This window comes from Zeugodacus cucurbitae, chromosome 2 (genome assembly GCF_028554725.1).
Source record: "Zeugodacus cucurbitae isolate PBARC_wt_2022May chromosome 2, idZeuCucr1.2, whole genome shotgun sequence".
Lineage (NCBI taxonomy): Eukaryota > Metazoa > Arthropoda > Insecta > Diptera > Tephritidae > Zeugodacus > Zeugodacus cucurbitae.
Genome location: NC_071667.1, coordinates 21,134,997 through 21,156,939, shown reverse-complemented (window position 1 = coordinate 21,156,939; position 21,943 = coordinate 21,134,997). Strand labels below are relative to the sequence as shown.

The following is a 21,943-nucleotide window of genomic DNA, read 5'->3' as shown; positions in this document are numbered from 1 at the left end:
TTAAATTAATTTTAAACTTTTTACGTAACTAATGTCAGTTATCAAAAATATTTAACTAAAATTTGATAGTGTCAAGAGAGGCGTTAGGTATAGTCAGTCCCCAATTTATAATTTGGTCGTGTAGTTGCATCAATATGTTCTGAAAGTTCTAGTCTTTATTTTATAGTATACGGATTCTTTTAGTGTTATCTTCTAATTCCAATTCCCTTTTAGTTGATTAACAAACCTAGTCAAAAATCCTATTAATCTCTGAAATAAATATTGTTAAGTGATTTCAACAAATTCAAACTATTTTTCATAGTCTGAAATTAAAGCAATATTATATTAGAGAATCAGTGCCGTAACAATTTATAATGTGAAAAAGATCTAAGAAATTTTCGATCTTCCATAACATATTTCGTCAGAAGTTTATGGGTTGGTGACTAAGCTAAGAGTTCTAAAAAGTCTTAACTTTAGCACCCTAACATCTAAGAAAAACAGTTTTTTGCTGCCAAACTCTTACGCTCTCAGTTTGAGAGAGTTATTTGATCTCTTCTAAAAATAAAATGTGTATGCCGATGATTTTGAAATGAACTAAATATTTTTCTTGTATTCTTTTTTACAGATTATTACATAGAGTTGGAGAAACAAAATTACCCCGCAAATCAATGATTTTACTTGCCTAAATACCTCTGCCAATCAAGTAAGTGTTTATTAATGCTTAAATAGATAAATTAATGGCATTTAAGTCTGTGATTATATACGAGTGTCAAGGAATGTATGCTAATATAATTAAAGCAACGGCACAATTCAATTAATGTGGCTTAAAAGGCTTAAGGGGATGAGTTTTATTCGAAAGTGTGAAAGTTGAATGTTGATTAATTGAAAATTTGCTATTGGTTTAGTATATATTGAATGAAGTACGGAATTAATTTGAATTTCTTTCACAGTGTCAAAGGTCACACTCTTGCAGTATACATTTAGAATTTCTTTCTACCAGTTTTGGGCTTCACCCTGCCGGCTACTCGATAATCGATCAGCTGTTGAAAACGAATGTAGATTTTTATTTTGTGTGGTAAATCGATAAATTAGCTCATGTGTGAAAAGGCTATTGGAAATGTCTTTGGCAAATTAAATCTGACTAAAGTTTATTTGCTGGATAAAAGTGTTTCAAAGTTACTGTAAAAATAGCGGGACAGTTAAGAAAAGAAAGAAAGAAAAGTGAAGGTCGGCTTCTTTTTAATAAACGATAGTAGATCCATTGAATTTAATGTCAAACTGATGAAAATCTTATGGAAATACCTTTCTATGATTCAGGGTTAAACACATTTTTTTCGTTTGATACAAAAACTCCCAATACTTAACAAAACCTCCAGGTTCTAACGAATCTAATCGCCACTTAGTATAATATATGTATTAATATGTAGTATGTACATAACATGCTTGTCCCTAACATTAATTCAGTGCTCTAATTTCCTTCCTCAAAACTAGTTGCTATGTGTAGGTCACATGTTGCTTACGAAAGAGCAGGAGCAAAGCGATTTCCTCGTTGCATATCGTGTCACGCAATCGATAGAAAGAACCAACGAAAGGAAGAAATAAAAATTTATGTGAAAATAGGTTTCAGAAAAAGGAGTGTGTTAATGTTCTCTCACATAAAAAGTCAATCGTGGACGTTTTAGAAATTGAGAATTAAATGTAAAGTAAAAAATGTAAAAAAAAGTAAACATCATACAAAATATAGATACATGTGTGTATGTAGGTAAGAAAAGCTACAAAGGCGGTTTCCATCATGAATTAGTATTTTGATAAAAATGCTAATAATATTATTATATCAATATAGTATTTTTTATGATTTTCATGATATATTATATGTTCATATGCCTGGGAACGCATGTATATATGTTTTTATGTATCAGTCTACGCGCTTGCAATTGTTGTCATGACAGCATTGGAGGAAACATTTTGTATGCTCCGAAATCCGGTTAACCTCAACAATGTTTGTGTAAATAGGACAGTATAATCTATATTTTTATGCTTCGTAAACATTTCTGCGTCATTCAAAAAAGCAATATTTTACAAGTAAAAATTTCAAAGAGTTTCTCAAAAGTCTTGCTTTCTTCACAATTAACTTTACTCACAATTAAATAGTGCACAAGTAATATATACAGTTATGCTTGTGGCGTTGTGCAAGTATTACTACAACTTGTTTTATTTGTAAGTAAGCTGCTGAAACTGTAAAAACCTGTGAACTGCAAAATTTTCATGCTAACTAAAATACTTTTACTTCACTTCACCTATTTGCATCCACCGCACCTCAAGTTGGCGCTCGCAAACAATGTGCGAGTCGAGCAAAGTTAACGGTGCAAATTATGTGTTGAGAAATTGTTTTATTTTTGAACTTGCCAGCAGTTGCGGCAGGAAATTGCAAGAAAGTTAGACTTCAGCTAGCTTTGTGGCTAGGAATTTTATTAAGTGGAAGTTTAGTTTCAATTTCGAGTGTAAGAAAATAGGTAAAATCAGCTTACGGGGTTCTAAAACTTAAGTACCGGGAATTCTCGAAGCTGAAACGAAGATAGGTAATATCAACCTTTATGGCTCCTTCCTGGAATACTTTGGTTCTTGACATGTTATTTTTTGAATCACTTCTGTCTTATAAAGATACAACTTCAGAAACCAAACTATCCACGTTGAAGTCTCCGAAGATCGAGGGATTAACAGTCCTGAGGTCCCCAACTTTCTTTTACCGCTCTAAAATATATTCTTCAGAGATTTCCTAGTACCTCGTCGTTTTTTACGATTCTCAACAACAACAGTACAGTACTTTTCAGTACAAGATCGACGAGCAATTTCAACTGCAAATCAACATATTGACGCCTCATAAAATTTGCAGAGAGTGGAACTCCTGCTGAGTGTGTGATTGGTTGCGTTGGTATCGATAAGTCCAAAAGGTTCCTTTTTTTCCTTTTTTAAACCATTACTTTCAGTCTAACAAAGCCTAGCACGATACACACTTCAATTACGGTTTCTACCAAGTGCAAGTATGTATGATATATGAAAAATGATGTGCGCCGATTTTCATTCGTTAGCTGCACTCAATACCTGGTGAATGGACGAGAATATTAATTGCGATTGAAAACCATTTATCAATGGCAGCCGAATGAAGTACAAGTGCACAAGTTTAGCGGTTGTGAGTTGTACGTACAAATTGCGTTTAGCTGTGGTAGGTTATATTACAGCGAGTAAGAAATTATTACTCGCTAATTGATATTCTTTCAAAAAAACAACCTCAGTAGTTTTTTAGATCATTTTTAATATTTTATGAACTAATGAAACAGTTGTTTCAACGTATTAACTGATGGTTATTTTGGTCATTGAATGATGGAAACAGGATTAGTTGTCCAAGTGGGATCCATCGCGAAACCTTTCGCCTGTCGAGGTCAACCTTTGAACCTAACCTAACCTAATCGATACATATTATGGTAATTTTTTCCTTGATCAATATTGAAAATTTCCTTGTCGAAGGTTTCGAAATAGCATGATCTCCAATGAGCCAGATATGTACCTCGTTGACTTCACTAGCAGCAAAAATTACCATTCGGAAGCCTTTGTTTAAATATTTTACCCCTTAGCTATTCCAAACTTTAAACATTTTCACACCAAATCGTAAAATTTAATCACTTTAAAGTAACTTATATTGACTAATGGATTCGCTTAATCCAATGAATTTCACTTTAAATATGATATCATATTACAAATTCACCCAATATATGTGTAAGCATGTAAATTGGGTATTATATTAAAATTAAATATGCTCGATTTCAGGCTTGTCTTGAGAATAAATATTTATGTTAAACATTGTTGCTTGATACGCCGAACAAATTCTTGAAAATTCAGTGAAGCCAGCATTACACACACATATATATAACTAAGTACAAATACATAGATAGCTAGGGGTTCATGTTGTAACAATATGTTTAAGTTAATATTAATTAGAAATAATAATAATAAAGGTACTAGATGAATATGTCTGTATAATAAGTATCACGTTTAAATTTTACGTACACGTCATGTGTGCGCTGCTAGAAAATGTTTGAAGTGTACATTAAATGTGTGTCATACAGAAAAATTGTGAAAAAACTTAAAATATTTTTGCAACATATTCATTTAGCAAACAAATTGACATGACTTTATATTATAATCTGCATTTTATAGTAAAATTTCAAGCATATATGCTCTTTTTTTGCAAATTCGAAAATTCATTTGAATGCGTTTGTAAAAAAATCTTTGTATAGATGTGCATATCAATATACTTTAATTTGAATAATTTCTAAATATATTACAGCAAATATGTGAATAAATGCAACGTTGCAGCGTATAAAGCTTAAACATAAATATAATGCAAATATAAAGAAATTTGTGTGGAAATTGGCTTTAGCAATTAATCAATTAATTAAATATTTTTAATTTTGTCGTCGCATTTCATTACTGAACATATTTATATACTTTAATTAGCACAAAACATGTAATTACACAGTAATATCATTAAAATAAAAAAATAAAAATAACAGCCTTAGCCCAAATAAATTCTCATATAATTTGTAATTTCCAAGTAAAAAATATCTATATATTAATCGATATAAATCGATTTTCCATTTTCATGAAGTACATTAGGGATCAGCTAAACACTCCTGTTTTATTCTGAAATCGATTTCGAAGGTGCACCCATGATATCCAGGGAATACACTTAGACTATAAGGAGAATCCTTGTTGTATGGTTAGAAAAAAACTCCTAATTAGATATTAATGCTCGAAAACACGCAATGAACCTACAACTTATCTGCATAGATTTTTTACTTCTAAATCCGCTAGTTCGCGAGGATGTTAAAAAAGTGAAATTAAAGGAATTTTAGTCTCGATCTTGCATAGGCAGGGCAGTTCATAAGGAAGTGTTGAGCTGATTTGACCTCGTCTTCTTCTAAGACAAAAAAATTTAATGGAACAATAACCCCTACAACTAAGGGTGTATTACTGAGAGCTAAGAACGACCTAGACAAATTTTACTTTTATAACTTTATTTATGTCTTAGTTATGGCACTTTATGTGTTTTCGGTTTTCGCCATTTTATGGGCGAGGCAATGGTCCGATTTCGCCCATTCAATACCAAACTCCTCACGGTCCCAAGGAACATGTGTACCAAGTTTCGTTAAGATATCTTATCTTTTACTCAAGTTCTCCGTTGTACTAACGGACGGACAGACAGACATTCGGAACTCGTCTCGTGATCTTGATCATTTTGATATATATAACCCTATATCTAACTTCTTTAGTTTTAGGACTTACAAACAACCGTTATGTGAACAAAATTATAATACTCTCTTAGCAACTTCTGTTGCGAGAGTATAAAAACATCCAAAAGAAAAAAGTTCGATTTCAACAAAATTATGTAAAAATGCATATATAAGTAGGTTCTCCAAACTATGTATGACGCTTTCAGCCTCTAAAGAACGAATCTAAGTGTCATGTAATTGCTAGGTAAGTCAATAAATAGCTAAGGTTGACATAAGAAGAACAGTTGTAGAAATTCGTTGACCCATCAAGGCAAAAATTTAGCAATCTGCCAAACAAAACACAACAACAGCCTTCAATAAACCCCCAAGTGGCAGAAATCTGCTGACTGTACGAACTGCTTACCAGTTTGGCTAATTTAAAATTGATTAAAATTTGTTTAAACAATTAAACAAAAATTATTTCTCACGAAACAACAGTTTGCCCCCAAAGACTGACTCGAAAACACTAACATTTTCCCTCAACTTATATGCACAATTGTTTACCTTTTGGCGAATAAATAATTTGTACGCTCACACTTTTGCTGTTGACTACATTAGCATTTTCGCACCAACAGACAAATTCAAATTACCGAATTTCCATAGCATTGCCCTGGCATTCGTTTCACGCTTGCCACTTGCATGTTCACCGTCACTCAGTCACCTGGTGGTAGAGGGCGGTGGGTGCTGCGCTGCGAGCCATAATCAGGCGATTCCAACAACATGTAGCGAAATGAAATGTTTACCTTTCAAATGCTAACAAAAAATGGAGGCACACAGCATATACAGCGTTGTTGGACACAATGCAGTTCGCGTTTGTTTAAAGTAGCGGACTGATGTGTGATCGCACACACTCACATTGGCACATCGATAAGATGGTTTTTTTAGTTTTTGTTGTAGTTGTTTTTATATTTATGAAAAGACGGCGCGGCGTTTTATTTTATGAAAATTTTTGTAGCTTACGTGGCGTATGAGTAACTTTTTGTTATGGGAGAGGAGAATAGCAAAAAAGTAACATCTGTACTATGTATATTACAGACTTATTACCATAATTGTGAAAAATTACAGCTGTTTTGAGTTGAATAAGTGCTAGTTATATTTAGCACTTAACATATTTTTTCAATAAAAAAAGTATCACAAAATAAAATATGACAACTCTTATCAAAATTAGTTTGCTATAAAAATACATTATTTTCATTAATAATTCACAGTTATTATAGTATTTCAATTTACAAGCATACTTAATTATGTTTTAAAATTAATTCAAATAATAATTTGGTGGCAACCCTATTTGATATTTATTTTTTATTTCATATTTATTTCGATTTAATTTCATGCACTGAAAGTCTCAGAGGAACAGTCTGACTGAAAAGTACTGGTTATGATAATAAATTATATTAACATTGAATATCTTTTATGATTATATATTCAAGTTCATACCAAAAAATTAGAGAATTACAGCAAACTCTCGTTAAAGACACCCTTTATTTTACATATGGTATATTCCAACTTTATGTTCCATAGATTGCTCAGAAGTTGTCACTGCGCATGTTTTGTTTACATCACTCAAAGAAAAATTTCGCTCTCTCACCACAATGCGAGCGCAAATAAAGGCAGTAGTGCTCACTTCCCTGTGGCAATATGCTCACATGCAAGTAAATTATTGGCGTTCAGTCACTTGGCGTTGTTCGAAGAGTTTGGAGGTTTAGTGTTTTTTCTACGGACGAAGCAAAAGCGTGAATGTAAACAAGAAGTGATTAAAATTACAAATAAAATTTAATGATTTATGTTGTGTTGTGTGCTAATTAAAGTTGAAACAATAACATTAAGTGTTGTATGAACAATAGTAGCGGAAAAGAGAAAGTTCTAATTTCATTTAAAGTTGAATAAAATAATTACTAATGCGTTTTAGGCATAGAACAAAATTTAATTAACTATAAAATAAAATAAAAATTAACAGCTGAATATAGACATTAAGCTATATTCCGGCGAGCTGTGATTCATATTCGAAACACGGAAAATCCAAAAATGTTGAAAAATATTTTTTATACCTTCTCAAGTAACCAATGAAAGTGTCTTATAACTAGACCTCTGGCCAAGGGTGAATCGAAAGTTTGTATTCACAAACGAACTTTTTACCCGTCACTAAACAAAACATTCGTCGTCTTCTATTAAAAGCAGTCGATTTCTTTAATCAAACCTATTTTATGCTGGGACAACGTCTGACTTGCGGTAATTTGGGGTCCAATTGAGGTATCATTGCACAATCCACGTTCTCTTCCATAAAGAGTGTTGTGCGTACAATTGGCATGTTTTGATAAGTGAAGCCCTTCCAAGTAGGGACCACTTTTAATAACCTAAAGTAAATTATGAAGCTTCATTCATTTTGAAAGTGTACATACGTACAACACTCTATCCAGCCTTTCCCTATGTAGAGGGGACCTTTATGACACCACCATCAAAACCTCATATTCATTACCGCCTTAAGCTAGGAAATTAATAAGATAAGATTAACTGGATTTTCGTCGAAAGATATTACTCGAGGCGTAACTTCGTGTGTAAATACCACCTTTCGCCGAATGTTAATTATTTTTTTATTTACTTAAGCGCGCCGTAAACGCGTACACATATGCAATAAAAAACTTTCGAGCAACGCTAAAATTTACTAACATCCACAACAGCACACACACATCCGCACAAGTCGCTTATATTACCGTTAACCTTGTAACTTTCTTGTAAAATAACGGAGAAAAAATTAACTGCCTTCAGGCTTTTGTAGTGTGTCAGTGTGTGTGTGTGTGTCTTTGCATCTTCGTAAAGCGCTTACCGCCCGCATACCACTGCGAGAGAATCTCCAAATTCAACGACAAATCCAATCTCGTGGCTGTTAAGTCGTCTGCCACTGCCTAAATAAATAATGAGCTTAGCTGCAGGTAGACGCCGCCGTCACAGCGTCACTCACACACGCTGGACAGTTACAATACTTTATATTTCTTGTACAAGTTCTTTTTAATAGAAATGTGAGTGAAGTTTTTACTCACAACCTTCTCAAGTCATTGACCTCGGCATTTAATGAGCTGGCGTCAAATTTCGTCAAATGTCGAGGTTAAGAGTGAATTTAATTGCGTTTTGTTCACTTTTGAAAAGTTGTGAAAAGTTAAATTAAAATTCTGACATGCGAGGATGATGTTTGTTTAATGAGAAGAAGATTCTAAACATTAAAATGTAATATTCATCATTTTTGTATATTTGTCATAAGCTTCAATTTGTGCTTTTCTTTTTATATTGCCACTATATCATTGTTCAAATTTTGGGGATAAATCCTATTATACGATCAACTATCATCCGATAATAAGGAATTGTTAGAATGGGTGTACCCAAACATTTTATGCTCTCGCAGTTTATTTATTTCATTTTATTAAGATAACACACAATTTGACCCACATAATCGGCATAAAGTCCAATAGAATAATGAAAATAATTATATATAGTATATGGGGGCAAAGGCATATGATTTAACTTATTTTTTTGACACACAAGCACTTTGTTAGAAGAGGATTATTCCCTCTGAATTTTTATGTAATCTTTTAGAGATTTACCCATAATTCGGCAAAGAGTTTTCCATAGGTACCGAAGTCCTCAAGTTCGATAACTGGGGCCTAGAACAGTTCTAGTCTGATTTCAGCGATTTTTAGTTGGGCAATCAAATTTACGCAAAGTTTTGTTCAGATATCTTCACTGGTACTTAACTTATATATTCCAAAGTGAACGATTCAATATTGTATGGGAGGTGGGCGTTCTTCACTACAACATTTAATGCTTCTAACCTTTGTAAAGGTGGTGAACGTGATTATTATCCGATTGCAACCAGTTTCATTGTGATTCACAAATATGCGCTTAAAGCTCATTTGTTATACTCGAAATTTAAGTTGAGCTATCGTCGAATTAAGTCCTTTAAAGACCTATGTTTAACCTACAAACTTTGGCATATATATATACCACACCGAATTCTGGGCTACATTTGTATCTAATCGCCGGTATAGCAATAGACACTGCTTCTTTGAGGGCTTAAATGAAGTGTTATGGTGACGAGAATGTAGCTAGTGGACCTATACGGAACCTGTATTGTCCATGATGGACAGTCCATCCCTCATATTGAAATTTCCATTCGAGTGGCTACTCTAGTGGTTCTGCAAGCGTGACGCAATTTCGTTGCGTTACATAATTTCGTTGCACTCGAACAATTTTACTACCGAGCCGGAAGAAGTTTCACTTCAGAGTAACTGCTTAAATACTTCAACTTCAAATGTAAAAATTTCTTAAATTTTTAAACCATTCAGATTAGCATCTTTCAAGGCGTACAAGCCAACTAAAAACAGCAACAACAACAAACACTAAAACATTTAGTAAAATGGCAAGCTGCCAAAGAAAGAAAAGAAACAGCTGCGCTAAAAATTACCCTTAATGCAATTTGGCGTTTTTTCACTGCTCAACAGCAACACCAAAAGCAGCAGCAGCAAAAAGGTTCTTTCCAACTACTGGCAACCACAAAAAAGCGGGCACACAAAAGTTATCAACAAGTTTTCTTGTACAAACTAATCGACGCTGCAGCAGCAGCGACAAGCAGTTAGTTAGTGGCACAATGAAATCGGTTGCAAAAATGGCGCCTAAAAATGTGGCGGTGGGTTCGTTGCCTCCCAGTCAAAAATCCGATCATCCAAAGATTAATCTTAGAACGCTCCTTTGCGAGTAATGGATTACTCCAGAATGCTCCGAGGCCCATGCATTTATTACTCCTTTTTAACATAGCATATCCTTACGAGGGATCACTCCTTTCGAACTTCTAATGTAGGACAAACAGAGCATTCTTTAAGCTCTTTTTGACCTCTGAAATGAGAGCAGAGGGAGTAATCTTTTTTGTCTCCAAAAAGAGTAGAAATCCGACACACAAAAATATAAACAGTGTTGTAAATAATTGAAAATTTTTATTAATTTTTTTTATTTTTAAGATATAAGATATATTAATTCACTTAACAAAATAAATAATAGTTGGTAAATGGTAGAAGTAATTTTAATATTTACGTTGAATTGAAAGTTGGAGTAGATTTTAGTGAATAGGTCATTCGGTTTCGATCGTAAAGTCCCCACATGATGTAAAGTTTTCTTTAACGGATTCTGGAAAGTATGAAAAAAATAAATAACATATATTAGTTACTTAAACGAAATATAAAAAATTGGATCTTACCGAAAAACAATAGTTTTTGTTTTTAATTAGCTTTCATGTCTGGAGGCTTTGATGGACCAATATAATTGACTATTTTTCGATTTATTTTTGGACTAATCGTCTTGAGAATAAATATACACAAATTTTTTATAAATAATTACATATATTACATATATTATAATTTTTCACTTTTTACCCATATAACAATTTTATACAAATATTCGCGACACTTGATTCACGTTGACGCGTCGATTGCAAAATTCATACTAATTTAAATTGACAAAATTCGCTTTTATAGAATATAAAAGAATTTCACAATAATTAACAGTTATGATCAGCCTTTACGCTTTATCCTCTATTCTTATAAAGCTCATTTATTCCTCCAAAATTTATCAAAAAACGAGAAAACAAAATATTTTTGTAAAAATTAACGAAAATGCCTTTATTGCTCACATAACGCTCGAAATGGATGAACAAATCATTACTCCTTCTTTACTCGATTTTGGTATTAATTCAAAGATTTTTTACTGGGCTTCTTCCGCCTGCCTCCTCCACCATTCATTTGCTGCATTTGCTCATTTCTTTTTTTCTCATTTAATAACTGTAACGTAACTTTTTTCTCACTCTCAGTGTTATTGTTATTGTTGCCATGTTATTGCCATTTCATTTCTGAGTAGTTGTGGGCAAAAGTTTGCGTGCGCGCGCTTGCAGGCAATAGTTAAAGTTTCGATGGTAACGTGCAGGTGGGCGTGTGGGTGTTTTTGTGTTTTCGTGCTCTATATAAATATATAAATATACAGATATGTATGGATGTTTATACACATATATATGCATTAATGCTCACAATTTGTATTTGCTAGTTGTGTGGGTAGGTCCTTCGGCAGGCAAAAATAAAGCGGTTCTAATGAGGAATTTAAAACTTGTTGCATTCCAATTTGTTGTACACTAATTATAATGATAATTTCTTTGTGCGGAATACAATAAAATATTTTCCAAATGTTGGCATAATTGAGAGGGGGAACATTTGTAACTTTGCAGACGTTTGAAATTGGTCTCACACAAAAGCAGTGGTTTGCCATTTTTTAATTCTAATTGCTATAAAATTATGTTGGAGCTTGAATCTTACTATCTTATTTCTCGAAACATCATATAAAATAAAAAAATACAAAATATTTTTCGAAAGAAAGTGTTCTAATTTTTGCTAAAATATAGTGGAGCGTAATATGGTAACGCTCCAAAACTAATTATTTATTTTATAAATAAGATTTTCATTTTTTTATAATCTTGCAACAAGTTGTAAAGAGAGTATAATAGTTTTGTTAACATATCACATAAAACTAAATGAGTTAGATATAGGGTTATATATACCAAAATGATGTCTGTCCGTGCAAGCGATAACCTGAGTAAAAATTAGATGTCTAGATGAAACTGCTTTCATAAATGGGCGAAATCGGACCACTACACGCCGAAAACCTATAAAGTGTCATAACTAAGCCATAAATAGAGTTATAAAAGAATTTGGTATAATGATCGCACTAGAAATGGGCATATTTAGATGTAATTTTTTTTGGATAGTGGCATTGCCCCCACAACAAAATAGGGTTTTTCTATATATCTCGCAAACTAATAAAGCCATATAAACCCATTACACACCATAAAATTAGGTGCAAATGTAATGGACTGGCATATTCTTAAAGAAATATGATTCCATTACATTCTCCAGAAAGTTTTATATTGATTTTGATCCATTATCCGTTCAACATCCACAATTGGGCAAATACCACGACAGGAAAATACTCTCCAAACAATAACAGATCCGCCACTGTGTTTTTTTACTGTTTTCACAATGTACCTTAGGTTTAGGGCCATGTTTGGAGGACGCCTTACATATGATTTTTCATCGTATTGGAATAATTTTAACTCATATTCGTCACTCCATAGAGCTATATTCCAGTATTGGGAACTCTGTATCATTTACTTTACAAATTGCAACCGCTTCCTAATATTTTATTTTTTGCTACAACAGTTTTTTTTTGGCAATGCCTCCACGAAGTCCTGAGTCTTTTAGGTACCATCTTATCGCCCGAGCTGAGATTTCTACATTAATTTTATGTCTAACTTCAGCATTTATTTCTCGCGAAGTCATGAAAGGATTGTTTTTGTTCGCCCTACAAATTATCTTGTCCGCGAACAACCTTTATTTTAGCAAGCAAACCTTTCGGATGTAGTCGACTTTAATAATTTATCCTTTTGATAGGATCTCACAATTAACTCTCTCATTTTTGGAGTAAATCACTTTTTTTGCCCCTTCTAAAAACTAAAACGTATTTACGATTTGTCAGATCACTTAGTAACTAACTTTATTGCGTAATGTTCAAGAAAATCCGAGAATATAAAGAAAAAACTCCGAGTTTCTAATTGCGTGACCAGCTTAAAAACACAGACCGACAAAGAATTTTAATTTTTTTAATAACAAGGCAGCAAATAGTCACGCCATTATTTAGCAACAACGTTCAATACCTACACTATGAATAACAGTGCACACAATTTACACTTCGTGTCTTGCAAAAACTTTACAGTGATTTGGTTTATTTCAAAAATGTCGTTTCTAATTATAAGGCCACCACTATACATACATATGTACTTACAAATTTCCAAAGTAATTTAAAATATTAGCTGCCTTTAAATATAAAATTCAGCGCCATGCCATAATTATACTCGCAAAATTCTCATTTGTATGAATAAATAAATAAACCATAAGCATACAAGTATGTAACTGTAACTACACATACACACAACCCACCGCGGAATTACACTCCGTTGAGTGCTCACTGCTCTCCAAACCATACATACACCAAAACAAACTGGTAACCTCCAACAAACGCCTGCAGCTATGCAATGGCGAATATGAAGAAAACAGACACACACACAGACACACACACACACACACACATAGAGTGGACATATGTATACAGTTATTTGCATATGGTAGCAATAAACAAGAGACAAGCCGAAAGATAAGTGTGTCTGTGGCGAGTTTAGATGCATGCATGCAACATGCCAAATGCAGCATGTAGCTGAACAAGTTGCAACAACAACTACTCAGATATAGATATGCGTGTGTGTGTTTATAAATATAGCGAGTGCATGCGGCAACGCTATAATTAGTTTAGCGCAGCTCAATGAACAGTAATGAATATAAAACAAAATAAACCTCAAAGAGGTCGGTCGCTCACGCACACACACATGCCAACAGTGTGTTGAAAAGTAGTGAAAGTGAAAGCAAAAAACCTGCGCTTATGTAGCATACAGACAAGATAAATAGAAAAAGTTGATATTTAAAACTCAAGCACTTTTTTACACACCGAACACATTTCGCCATTGAGGCATGTGTGCCATGGCGTATGAGTGCTCTCGCAATTCTATGCTCAACATAAAAGCAAAAACAGACTTTGAGTTTGAAAAAAGTATGCAAACTATGTATAGGTGTTATATATATATATTTGGCTTCAGCGTTGAACTTGTAAGCATACTCAGACATACGTGCGCATTTGTGTTCAGTTCATTAAAGCCACTCAGGTGGCGCATGTGCGGTAGGCATACAAAGCTGAAAAGTCTTCCAAAGCAAACTAAATACAATTTTCTTTTAATATACAAACATTTCTCATTCCTCTTTACTAATATTTATCTTTCATGCAGCATTACTTTTATTTTAGAATTCTATCTCAATGTGTTCATAATTTTGCAGTAAAGCTTTCATTTTGCAAATTGCAAATGGCAACTAATTAAATTAATTTTGTAATACAGCGCTTAAATTGTAATTGTAAAATTATTGTGTGTGCCAAACTCGTTTGGAAATGGTTGAAACTCTTATGCTCTTTGACGGGTTAAGATGACGTTGAGGCCGATTCCGTTTGAAGAAAAGAGTTGCACTTTATAAATTTGGTTTATTTATATGGATGTGTGTTGACAATATTGTTAATTGTTCTTTGTGTAATTATTTAGAATTAAGTGTTAGTATATCGCAACTATATTGACCTGTGGTACAATTCCTTGTGTTGTGTAGGGTATTTGCTCCTCTGTGTTGATGATACGTGAGTTGTGTTTTGTTGTGGAGGATCTTCTCCTTATTTAGTTACACTTTGTTTTATATGATGTTGTGTTTTACCGATTTGTTGTTCTTCGTTATCACTTCTTTTGAGTTTTGTGAATTTGGGTTTATCACTTTAAATTATGTGTTTTGAATTTATTTGTGATTTTCACTTTTCTTTAGAAGCGCGGGTTTTTGGGTTGAGTCGTTTTACTTCCTCTGTTTCTCTATATGTGTTGTTGTGTGTAAAGGATGATGGTGATAGGTGAAGTTGGGGCGGTTTGTCTCCTCTGCATTACTTCTCTATTACTTTTCGGAGAATAATGCAGAGAAGTATTTGTTTGGACTAAACACTCTTTAAAACAAACAGTAATTTTGAATCATTAGAGATTTATGAAGAGTTTTTCAATAGGAACGCTACAAAAGTAGACTGATAGGGGCAGCAAATGACGCAATACTTTTTTCCGCACGTTTGATATTTCATTTCAGTATTTCAAGTTTGTCATTTCATCATAGAAGTATATACGATCCAACAACGAGTCGAAATTATTAAATTTATTACCGAAATTCGGAGTCAGTGGACTCAACTTTAAGAGCCTTACGTCCAATTTATGGTCGAGTGTCTGGTGAAAAAATTTAATTCCGCAGGCACAGTACAAAATATTCCCGTACCAGTGAGACAAAGAAGTGCCCTTGCTCGTGAATTGGGCTAAGCAAACACTTGAAAATGATCTGGATTTTCATCGAAAAATCATCTTCAGCGATGAAGCTCATTTCTAGCTGAATAGCTTCGTTAATAAACAAAGTATGCGTTATTGGTCAGGCAGCAATCCACATGTACTCCATGTGTCACCATGGCATCCCGAAAAAATTACTGTTGGGTGCGGTTTATGGGTCGGCGGTGTCATTGGGCTGTACTTCCGCAATAATCAAAACCTGCACCTGATAACCGAACAATTTTGGCCCGAATTGGATTATATGGACTTGAACAATGTGTGGTTCCAACAGGTCGGTGCAAAAGCCACACATCTTATGTCAAAATCGATTTATTGGAAACCAAGTTTGGTGAACGTGTTATCTCACGAAATTACCGAGTCAATTGGCCGTTGTGCGATTTGACGCCGTTAGACTCTTTCCTGTGGAGCTACGTCAAGTCTATGATCTATACCAACAAGCAAGCGACGATTGATGAATTTAGTACGAATATCGAATGTGTAATTGCAGCAGTATCGGCCGATTTATATTTAAATCCGTCCAACGTCTGGACTTCTGGTGGCCACGCAAAAGAAATCGACTTCCATACATAATAGCAGCGAATGTACTTTCATAGAAATAAAGAATTTCATAGATATCCCAAAGAGTTTTTGTTTCATTTAAAATTTATTTATATTATTTATTTATTAGTAGCGCTCTTAGTGAAAAACCCTTTATAATAGGTACTTTATTTATTTCTAGGTTATAAAAGACGTCAAGCTCCAGTCTCCTAATATCCTGTCGACTATAACAGATATTTTCTGTTGAAGCTGTCTTAATTCTGAAGTTGCTTCTTCAAAAGACATATGTGGTGATTTGAAAATCTTCTTCTTGACTGACGTAGACACCGCTTACGCGGTTATTTGAAAATCTTACTCCAATTTTATATCCCCGTATACTGACAAACAAAGCATTCTAAGCTATTCTCCACATTTCAAGAGCTATAAAGTTTGGCTATGTTACATTAAAAGTCTCCAATGTTAAACAAATGAGATACCACTCAGTAGGCCTTAAAGGATAAGAAATATATACTGACTGCAAAAATCTCAGCTTACACGCTTTCTTCTTCAATTCAAGCTTTAAAATGACTTTCATTAAAATGATTTCAAGTCATAGCACATCGATTGACAGACATTATAAAAGCAAAATAATCGGAAATGGCAGAGAACGCAGTTAACGTACGGCAGTAATGCACACACAGTCAACCACAGCTCACGATAAGCTTTTAATATGCAGCTTGTTGGCCACAAGCAACAAGTCAGCAGACACGGCGAATTCAGTGCGCTCATGCTGTGACGCGCAGAATGTGCAAAAAAATCGAAATTAAAATATAAAAGTAAGGGAAAAACAAAAACATAACAAAGGAGGGAAAATGAAAGGGTTGTTCTGGTATGCACGTGATTCAATGATTGTTGTTCTCTTTATGTGATATGGATGTGTTGTTGTAACAGCTTTTGGCAGCACAAGATATCCATTTAATCGCTCTTAGCGCATATTTGCGCTGCTGTCAACTCATAATGCCATTAATGCTCTGTATTTTCTTTTTGCTTGTTTGTGTGTGTGTGTGTGTATGTTTGTAATTATGAGTAGTAATGGTTATAATTGTTCATTGTCTTTTGAATGTTAATTATGATGTGCAAACATTTTAATTTTTCGTTAATTTGAATAAGTGCTCGCGGTTTCTTTTTCATCACTATTGTGGGTGGGTGGAAGCTTTCGTATTTCTTTTGATTTTTTCAATTGAAATTCATTATTTTGCTGCCAGGAGTTGCTCTCATTCGCCTCATTCTGTTCATTCAAACAAAAAATAATAATTCCAACTGTACTTTATGTATACTAACCTCCCCCGCGCTGAATATGTAAAAAAAATTTAAGGCATGTCATAAACATAATGCAAAGTTACAGTTTAATCCCTTGCAATAATGCTTTGTTGCGCTTTATATTGTTCGTCATAAACTAATTGTGCAATATGTCGTATACGTAACCTTTTCATATAAACGCTAGCATAAACACTTTTCAATTGCTGCCGCTTTCATGTTCAACACATTTCATTTCCGCTTGTCTTGCTTGCACAATATTCTAACTGATTACTCTCTCTGCCTCTGTTTTTTATTGTGTTATTGCGGTTTCATATTCAGCTTATCTGCTACGGCTCGATGATTAAGTGATCAGTCATTATACTGCCACAGCAGTTGTTGTGTCCTTATAACCTTATGCCAGCCAGCGAGCCAGCCAGCTAGCCAGTATATGTGGCGCGTCCTTTGCAGTCGTTATGTATCCTTAGGCGTTATTATGCATTTATAAGCAGATTAATTAAAAGGAGTGAATATTACTTGACTCTCATGCCATTAATTTTGATGAGTTTATAATTCATTCAAATAAATTCATTTCATTTATTAAAAATAGCAAGTATCTTGAGCATTTATCTGCGAAAACCGTTCTAATTAAATATAAAAAAATATTAATATGTGGTTGCCACCTGATTTAATATTTGGAATTTAATAAAAAGCGGAAAATATAAAATCAAATGTTAAATAATAAACCTTCATTGTTTTCCAAAACTTAAAAATGGGTATAAGTTTTAAAAATGTTGCCACCCTTCTTGAACATTTAGTGTAAAAATAAATGAAATAGAAATATAGTTATAAATTTTCAAAAAACTCTTATAAAATGTTATATGTGTATTTCTTATATGCATAAATTTGGCTAAACATTGTTCTTTTAGGTTAAAAACGTGTACAGTGTTGCCACCTGTTTTCGATATATATATAAAATATAACTTCTAAAAAGCGATTCGGTTATAAAAATATTATTTATATGAGACTACAAAAGGAATTTGACTTGGTGTTGCCACCTTATTAATATAATACAAAACATAAATTTAAATTTATAACTTTTCAAAGAGGTCAAGATTTTTCAATTTTCTTTGTACATTCGGTATAGAATATGAAGCAAATCATAAAGATATGGGTTCAAATTTTTATACTCTCGTAATAAAGTTACTAAGAGAGTATAATCGGTCCACTGCCACTTCCACAAAATGGCGAAAAGCGAAAACAGGTAAGTTGCCACAACTAACCCATAGATAAAGTTATATAATTAGGTACAAAAGATCGCACTAGGAAGGGGTATATTCCGATGTAATTTTTTTGAGAAAGGGGGCGTGGACCTCCACTTACTAATAACATATATCAACATATCTTAACTAATAAAGATATATCAACGAAACTCGCTAGGGTCGTTTCCTTGAGGCACTTCCTTATACAGTCTAAAAATGGAGGAAATAGGATGATAATCCCAGATAAAGGTTATGCTGAATATTACTAAAAATTTTTGGTACACAAAATTTAAATGGGCGTGGCTCCGCCCACTTATGAGTCAAAAACGATATCTCCAAAACTCCTCGACCAATTTCAATGAAATTCGGTTCATACTATTTTCCTGGCATCCCAATAATATGTCATAAAAATAGGTCAAATTGGTATACAACCACGCCTACTTCTAAATTAATTCTTAGGAATGTTCGTTAGACTTAATTGATAGTATCTACAACAGTACTCAATAGAATTCCCAGGAAATAAATATAATTTTAATAGCATTCCATATCGTTAGCATTGAACAATTTTATTTTTGATAGTTTTATTTATTACTCATTAAATTTCTCTTAAATTGCAACGTATCTCCAATCTTAAATCTTAATTCCATTTAAATTCTTAACGCATTTTGCATATCTTTACCTTGACCAAAAGTTATGCACTCACACAATACAGTTTTCTCTACGGTTTTCCTATCGCGGTTTACCTTGAAGAAAACAGTTGTCCCAATAGACTATTTATGAGCTGACACCTGTTTCCTGTCATAACCGTAACCGTAACTGTCGTTGTCAGCAGCCACACCTAGTCAACTCACCACAACACACACACATACACAGTCGCGCCAACTTACGAGAAGTATGCACATAAACAAATCTACATAAACACATAACAGACAGTATAAATATAGAAGTAAACAACTTGTCACTGCATTTGCGGACAGTCAATTCTAATAGCAATGCCAGCGATGGCGTGGGTGCTCCTAGCTATATATATCCTACACTTATTTATTTGTAGCATTCTACCAGCATACAAGCAAAATAGCGATAAGTTGGAGTTTACGTGGCACATAAAATTATAGATGAGTAGTCGTGGATAAAAGATCTAACTTGTGTGGCTATTCATAATACATCGTACATTTCTTATACATTTCAGTGATCACGGTAACGAGTGGAATTGAAATCTAGAAAGAAGCGCTGATCGGATTATAACTTTTCATGGCCCCAGATATCGAAAATAACAACCTTAGAACGTATGGCTTATCTTTTACCGAAAATTTTACATATATTGTATTCCAAATATTTTTTGGAAATGTATAGATAACTGTTTTCTTTTTGTAAATCGCCCCTCTACCGAGAATGGTTGAAATCGGGTCGTAACTCCTCCAGCTGCCATACACTTCATAACAGATCTTTAGTTTGGATGACACCTCAGAATTGTATTCTTAAAATCTGCCAGTATAGCTGATTTGGGAAGAGGCTCCCTAGGAGTAAGAGGATTACATAAACATGCTTAAAGGAGTATACGGATAATATTGAAGAAGAGGTCTGAAAACTGAAAGTAAGGTTTATTAATTTTTTTTAATAGTCGAAAAATTAACTGTGCTTTCGTCAAAATATTTAAAGTTTAAGAACCTTTATATTTTCATTTAGAGATTGTGGGTCTCTTAACAGATAATAGCTGAACTGTCAAATTAGAGAACAGTCTTTTCAGGAAAACACTTACTTTAGTTCTATTTCAAATTATTAAAAGTTTTCTCAAACAGCTCTTTAATAGCCAACAGTTGAAGACATTTTTTGCTTCTTCCCCCCCGATTACGAATAGAATGGCAGCAATGTAATAGTGTAACATTCTCTTTGCTCTTCTATGCCACTCCTAATTTTATTGTTGTTGGTAAATCTGGATTTATGACTTTTTAATGTGTTGCTGGCAGCAAAGAAAGAAAGAAAAAGAAATCCACAAACAGGTATCTTTTCAGGAATGTCTATAAATTGCAGCTGAATGCCGTAAAATTAGCTGTAGAAAAATGACAGCTACGTCTTCCCCATACACAAATTTATCATTTTGTTGTTTTGTGCGGAGTGAAAAAAATGGGGAAAGAAAAATCGCATTTAATGCATGACAGCGCAGAAAAACGTTCATGCAGTACATAAATCTGTGCGGCATGGCGTATACGTAACATTAAAGACTAGCTGCTGAATACGCTTTTAATGCAACGGCGCTATTACTTAGCGCTCGCATATTTTTCTCTTTTTAACTAATGAGTTTTCGCTGTGCATTTTTTAAAGCAGCTTATCTCGACTAGCTGCATGATTAAGTGCCGAGTCATTGTCTTAAGCGCCATTGTATTTGTGACCTTAGAAGCTAACTTGCTTACGCTTATGACGATGAGAAAAACAGCAGCGATACGATGAGCATATTCATTGCGACGAGTGATGATTACTTCATGTTGATGACGCTCATTTCACGGTGATTACAGATTTTAGGCGCACTTTTTTTTTATTTAGACATTGTCATTATTGTTGCGCACTCGTAAAACCGCCAAAGCTATTCAACATGTCTTATGATATATTTGTTAGCTGCGAATTAACATTAATATAAAAATTTATCGTAAAATGTGTTGCTAAGAGCATAACTCGAGAACCGCTGAACCGATTTCGCAAATTCTTTGTTTAGAATGTTTTTAGAGGTACCGGGACGGTTCTGTCACTTCATGGCCTCGAAAGAGGAGCTTATTCATCGTGTTTTTCCTGACATGAAACCATAATATAATAAACATAAATGGCTGATTGAATGACCTATAGTGGTGGTAAAAAAACAAGGATTTCTTTGATCTTAATGCGACAATTTAAAATTTCGTTAAAGGAGAGTTGACACAGCTACAAACCAGGATGACGTATATATGATGATTTTCGTTTTTATATTGAACTTATGCGGAACATATGAGTCACTCGAACTTAGCCTTTCCTTAGTTGCTTTATTTTTTATTATTTAATATAGTTGAGAGCGCGCGTTTTATGTGCTCAGTGAAATTTACGTATTTTGCTGATTTTTTTCTGAATGAAAAACGATTTTGTTTAGTTATGCATAATAATTTCTGTTGATATTTAGTCTCAAATAACTTCGATTTTTTTTTACGTCTGCTAAATTTCACAAAAATTCCACTGAAACAATTTCAGCCACAGCTAATGAATAAATGGTGAATAGTTAATAAATTTAATTATTTGTCCTCAGATATATGGGTAATTTGTTGCAAATTAATCCACCAACAATGATAAGCCACATTCGTTCACAAAAGTTTTTCGTCTGCTGCGTTTGTCATCTGTTTATTACCGTTACAAATTATAGCAAACAAAACTTCTGTTCAATATGTAAGGTTAGCGCTCTCCACACCTCTCGCTTAGCTATTCGCATTTCGAGTTTGTTTAATGTGTAACGTCTGTTTCGAATGTCCCGTTTATTTGCCTTCAAACAATAC

General features: G+C 33.6%; 1 protein-coding gene across 15 annotated transcripts in view; it reads left to right on the top strand.

The window, feature by feature from the left end:
* Positions 1-21,943, top strand: part of LOC105217179 (uncharacterized) — a 263,745-nt gene that overhangs the window by 234,115 nt on the left and 7,687 nt on the right. For 11 of the 15 annotated variants that reach the window (XM_054226922.1, XM_054226880.1, XM_054226883.1 and 8 more), the window contains one exon: positions 605-682. The gene's annotated coding sequence lies outside the window, so the exon portion shown is untranslated. Of the gene's footprint in view, positions 1-604; positions 683-6,768; positions 7,049-7,293; positions 7,560-18,282; positions 18,434-21,943 lie in introns of those variants that run through there. The other 4 variants (XM_054226930.1, XM_054226937.1, XM_054226929.1 and 1 more) reach the window with 4 other exon arrangements.